At 37.7% G+C, this 6,000-nt stretch overlaps 1 long non-coding RNA gene across 1 annotated transcript; it reads left to right on the forward strand.

Moving 5' to 3' along the window:
- Nucleotides 1-2,133: 2,133 nt before the first annotated feature.
- LOC139782724 (uncharacterized) lies at nt 2,134-2,819 on the forward strand. Its single transcript, XR_011720970.1, has 3 exons — nt 2,134-2,187; nt 2,276-2,507; nt 2,626-2,819. It is a non-coding gene; the product is annotated as an uncharacterized lncRNA (long non-coding RNA).
- Nucleotides 2,820-6,000: the final 3,181 nt, after the last annotated feature.

Raw genomic sequence — 6,000 nt, forward strand, 5'->3', positions numbered from 1 at the left:
ACCTGCGTTGATCGATTCCTGAGGGATGTCAAGCTCCCTTCGCCCCCGCTTGTTCCGACGATTCCTTTCGTGTCTCGCGGCGTTTTTCGACCTCTTGTGGGTGGGACAGCCCGAATCCACTACAAGTTAGCGGATTGTTAAATATTAAAGTCCTTTAACTGTGGGGAAGTCACCTCGGGTTTCGGAGATTAAAGAAATCAAAAGAATACCTCGAATCCACTGACGAGTCAGCTAACTCGAAATAATAGAGAGAGATTATTCCGAGCCCACCGAAAAATCCACCGATAAATCGGCTAATTCGGAACAACGAACAGAGATTATTCCGACTCCACCGAAAAATCGGCTAATTCAGAACAATAGAGACTATTCCGAATCCACCGATAAATCGGCTAATTCGGAACAACGAACAGAGATTATTCCGACTCCACCGAAAAATCGGCTAATTCAGAACAATAGAGACTATTCCGAATCCACCGATAAATCGGCTAATTCGGAACAACGAACAGAGATTATTCCGACTCCACCGAAAAATCGGCTAATTCGGAACAATAGAGACTATTCCGAATCCACCGATAAATCGGCTAATTCGGAACAACGAACAGAGATTATTCCGACTCCACCGAAAAATCGGCTAATTCGGAACAATAGAGATTCCCCCGAATCCACCGATAAATCGGCTAATTCGGAATAGTGAAAAGAATTGGAGGGTTGGAAGGGTTAATGTTTAATGTTTAACCGAGGGACTTCCCGAACGCGTGAGTGTTCGAGTGAATACAAAAGGGGTAAGATAATGATAAAAGGGGCCCGATATCAGTATGTGAATAGGTATGTAGAGGACTTACTTCTTGGTGCTGATCAAACTAAAGTAGAACAGCTGAATCTCTTTGAGCCCCGTGGGTAACTAGCTGGATCTCTTTGGGCCCTGTGGATAGCCTCTCGTCGACACTCGGTGAGTTTAAGTCCACGCACAGAATTTAACTTAAAACTTGAGATCGGATTTGAATGTGATAGTGTTCGTAAACGGAAGAGAGGCGAAGTAAATTGAACTGGGCCGAAGAGGTGAACCGTCAGAAGAGAAGCTGAACTAAGAGAGCAAGTGCTGCGATGTCGAGATTTATATAGGAAAGTTCTAAGGATGGGAAGGGTGAATCGCGTGTGGGATGTGTCAGGTTTTCATTTTGGGAACTTCTGGTTGGAGGGATGTTTCTAATTTTTGTCTGAAGGATTTCTTATTGGGCGAGATGTTTCTCATCCAAGAGCTAGATTCTTAAGTCTTTGCCTATCCTAGAAGTTTAGAGACGGTTGTCGATTTTTCCGACTGTTCATTGGCGAGTCTTCTCGTAAGGCCCCCACTGCCTTATTGGGGGTGCAACCCATCGCTTCCTCCAGTGACTCACTTGTTTTTCGGTTAGGTTTCTCCTTTATTAGGGTTTCTTTTTTAGTGTTGACGGACGATGCACACCTCTCAATCTTAAATGCAAGCAAAAACTCCGCCACGTGTATTTACGGACACGTCTCAGGCTTTGTTTCCGCTTGCCGGAAACATCGTACGTGCATTTTGAAAGCTCGCTTGATGCAATAAAGATCTTCATCAACCCATTAAGGCCCATTTGGCGCGTCGAGTCGCCAGGTTTACATTCTTTCAGTTTTAGGCCTGACAAAGCCGATGAAAATCCTGTTACGTATGCCCCGTCCGTCACTAATTCGTCATTTGGAAGGTTGCGTTTAAGCGCCTAGGTAAACAGATACTTTACCCTTATAAAAAAAAAGGAAAAGGAATGTGCAAGGATCAAGGCTCACTCGTCGATCGACAACCGTCCGTGCTTAGTTTACCTTATCCTAATCTTAACGGCTATCCTGAGCGCAGAGGAATTTAAGCGAAAAAGGGAAATCGTGGAGTTCGCAGGACGTAACACCGTTTTTGTTCTACTGCATTTTCGTGCAAAATCTTCACGGTATCTTTTAATATATTTATTACAAGACTCCTGTGCATCTTCAGACATTTGTCCGATTGGCAGTAAAACAGATTGTATTATTTCAGAGCCGTGAATTAATAGTTTGTGTATTCGCTGTGTGCGCAGAGACTAGTGCTGCCACGGTTAGTGAAATATCGCACTTTTGATGGAATAGCTGTATGGAATAGCTGTCAACGATTGTGAATATTCGAGCTACGTAAACTGTCGTTAGGTAATTTCAATCTTAATTTTAATGATGATATTACACAAATTATAGTTGAAAAGATTTTTGAGAGAAATTAACCTACATTTGTTTAAAGGTTAACCTCTCTCTGACTTTTTGCAATGAATCTTATCATACGAACGGGATTTGGACCTGTCACTCATGACATTAAATTTAATCCAAGTGCAATACCAAAAGGAAAAGCCTTAGCAATATCACATGTGGTTCGCGTTGAAGAATTGCGTAATGAAAATATAAGTCATTTAATAAGGTGCAGTGTAATACCGCAAACATCTGTCAATGCTATTCCGTACAAGGTACAATTACATGTAAGTATATCAATATTAATGAAATTCAAGGACAATCGTAAATAAATAAAAAAACGTTTAAACAAGGACAAAAAATTATTGTTTTGATTAATTATTTATTCAAAATACATTATTGCAGCTTTCCGATAAACGTCACATAACTTGTGCATCGTGCACGTGCGTATCGCAAGCCGGAAGAAAATGCAAGCACATATATGCTCTTATACATTATGTCAACTCTAATAGGAGTGTTACAAAAACAAGTCTTGAGCAGGAATGGGGCAGACCATCAGACAAGCAGTTGGGCCATGAAATGTATGCAAAACCAATGCGTATCGCAACTTATTTAAATCGAAAGCACCCGAGACCAATTGTGCAAATTCCAGTGTTCCTCTTAGTCTACAACTCGGAGATCTCAAGCATTCCTCGGCATTACGAATAATTCTCAAAGAATATAACGTAACCCAAAACGAACGATTCGTCAAAGAAATTTTGTTACAATATATCTACTTAGCGATTGAATTCAGTGACATTAATAATTGCGATGCATGCATTATTAATTTGCTTAACTTTTGCGAGGATCATCTAGTATACTCATCAAATTATATAATAGCGGATGAAGTGCTGAAAGCTTTTTACGCACGAGAAGTTAATCTGGGTGAGACTCAATAATCCAGATATGCGTGGACACTCGGGGACAGTCTTACTCAGATAAATGGTTTCTGTGCGAAACATTAGGATCTCTGCTAGCTCAAGAGCACATTCAATCAAAACAAGGCAATCAGAAAGATAGATGCTTTGGTCAACAAGTTTTTGACTCCCTCGTGTATAAACGGTCAAGCTAAAAAAAAATACACAGTATGGCTCAAAAAACGAAGGTAAAGCTTTGAAAGAATACGAAGCCATCTATGGAGCAAAAGTCATTCAGATAGGAGTAGTGGTATCAAAAACTCAGCCGTGGCTTTGCGCATCACCTGATGGTGTGGTAATTGAAGATGATTGTATAACGAAACTAGTTGAAATTAAGTGTCCTGTCTCGTGCGAAAAACTTCCGGTTGTCGACTTCATTCGTATAAGATAAACGTACAAATATCTATATTATTGGAATGGCAATATCGAGCTAAAAAAAAGTCACCAATACTACACTCAATGTCAGATACAGTTGTATGTGACTGGACTGACGGTATGTGACCTTTATGTCTGGTCTCCTAAGGGAAGCTGTGTCGTGTCAGTTCACAGAGATGAAGATTTTTTGAAATTTCTGATCCCAAAACTTGAGAAATTTTATTTTCAACACTTTTTGGAAGCAATAGTGCGTTCGGACAATAATAATAATGTATAAAAAATATTATAATATATATAGAATATATAAAAATAATATATACATATAATAATATATAAAAATTTAAAAATTAAATAGTAAATAATTAAGAGGTTTCTCATAACTTTAATATTTATTTACTGTCAAACCGTACCTTTGGTGAAATAAAATATTAAACAATGTTTTTATTTATTTTATATTTTATTAATTCGATATTTATTTGTATACAAGTATTTGGATATTTATTTTTATACTGAACATATCATATACCGAGCTCTTTATTCTATTCTAGTCTACCTTTGCGATCTCTGTTTCATCTAGATCTCCGTTTTTAATAATCGGTGGCTGCAAGTTCACAAGGACGCCACACATGAATATAATATTATCGGCATGAGGAAGCATATCGATTGAAAATTTATCCAAAATTTTGTAAATTCTCAATCTTTGCATAATTCTTTCGATGTGAATTCTCACTTTCGCGACTTTATACGTTCTCTCTACATCTTCAGCTGAAAACTGTGGATCGCGTAAGAATGGCTGCATAACAATTAGAGCTCCTTTTCCATTTTCATCAATAAACAGTTTGAATTCCAGGAAAACCTTTATCCGCGAGGACAACATCACCAGGCTCGAGCAAGTCTAATATGCCTGAATTAATAGTGATTTGACTATCACTAGTTCGTCCTCCATAACAATTCGAGATAAATGAAATTAAACCACTCGGTGTGCATCCAACAAAATTTTTGCTGTAAAGCCTTTTTTATAATGCGAATACAGGTACACCCGATTTTCTACAGTATTTGGTTGTTCCACCTTTATTTCGGTACAATCGATAATTACTCTGCAATCCTTGTACGATGTTTGAAAACTTCGGGCAAAGTATTTGAACTACTTCTCGACAAGGCCAGAAAAATGAATCGACTACAAGCAACTCTTAATAATTGCAAAGTAGTATAAAAGATACGAGAGGTAGTTGTTCTATGAATGCGAAATAAACTCCTATGGCTGAGAATGACATTCCAGTTTTTCATCTTCAAGAGGAATATAAGAAGCCGATTTTTTGTAGAAATCTTCTTCGGTTTGATATCGGGTAATAATTTGAGCAGCAATTGAAAAGTGGATAAGGTGACACCGCCAAGATCAAGCATTTCTTGCTCCTTTGTTATTGACAATATGCCATGAAAACCTGTTGTACACACTATTGAATTTTTCAAATTAGAAGTATCAGGACCAATCGCTTTGTCGATCTGAACAATATCAGAACCGCAACATTGTCTATCATATGCCTTCTCTTAACAATTTGTAAGCCACGATTTTCAGGTATATATACTTGAGTTTGTGCATGGCAAATCTCATTATGCACATTGAGTGCATATAAACATCTCTGTTCTTTCATAGAGATTTTTACAATCCACAGTAGTTTCAAACATCGAAACCTGAACCTCCTGGTTAACTTTGAATGATGGTGCAGGGGCCTCGATTAATTTATCAAATAAAAAGACTGCTCTTGCGGTTCCTCTAAAGTATTTTTTCCAGCATCAACTTTCTTTACATTGTCCTTGACACACAATGTATTGCATATTCTTCGACGCATATGTCTGTTGAATCTACACAAAATAATAACCTACAAACTATTATATTTTATTTTATAAATTATAATTTAAATTTTACTACAAACAAGTAATTATAATTTTTATTTACCGTTGAATTGAAGATTTCTCGGTAGAACTTAATTCATGATTTTTTTTTGCCGAGATGCTCGAACGTAACTCGGACTTGATTGTATTGAAGATGAACGATTCTCCACGAAGTGTGCACTGCAATTCGTGAATATTTTGTTGGTTGCCAATCATGTGAGCTACAGACAAATCGTTTCAAAAATTATTTGTATGACAACATAGTACAAATATTTTGGTATTTATTTAGAATACGGGCCTCACCTTCCAATATCGATAAAATAATGTTTAACCGCAGAGCCGTTTTTACACGAAACGAAAGAATTGGAAGAAAACGCGGCGGTCTGCCTCGCGAAGCGAGATATTAATCGTTAAAGTTGACGACTATTTTGGGTTAGAAACCTGTCATATCGATGAAATGTAGCGCACATGTATGCCCCGTGGTCACATGTCGATTAAGGATATTTTATTGATATTGGAAAACGAGGCCCGTATTCTAAATAAATACCATTATTTT

This window comes from Temnothorax nylanderi, unplaced genomic scaffold, assembly GCF_030848795.1.
Source record: "Temnothorax nylanderi isolate EJ_2023f unplaced genomic scaffold, tnyl_v1.0 TNYL_tig0435_pilon, whole genome shotgun sequence".
Taxonomy (NCBI): Eukaryota; Metazoa; Arthropoda; class Insecta; order Hymenoptera; family Formicidae; genus Temnothorax; species Temnothorax nylanderi.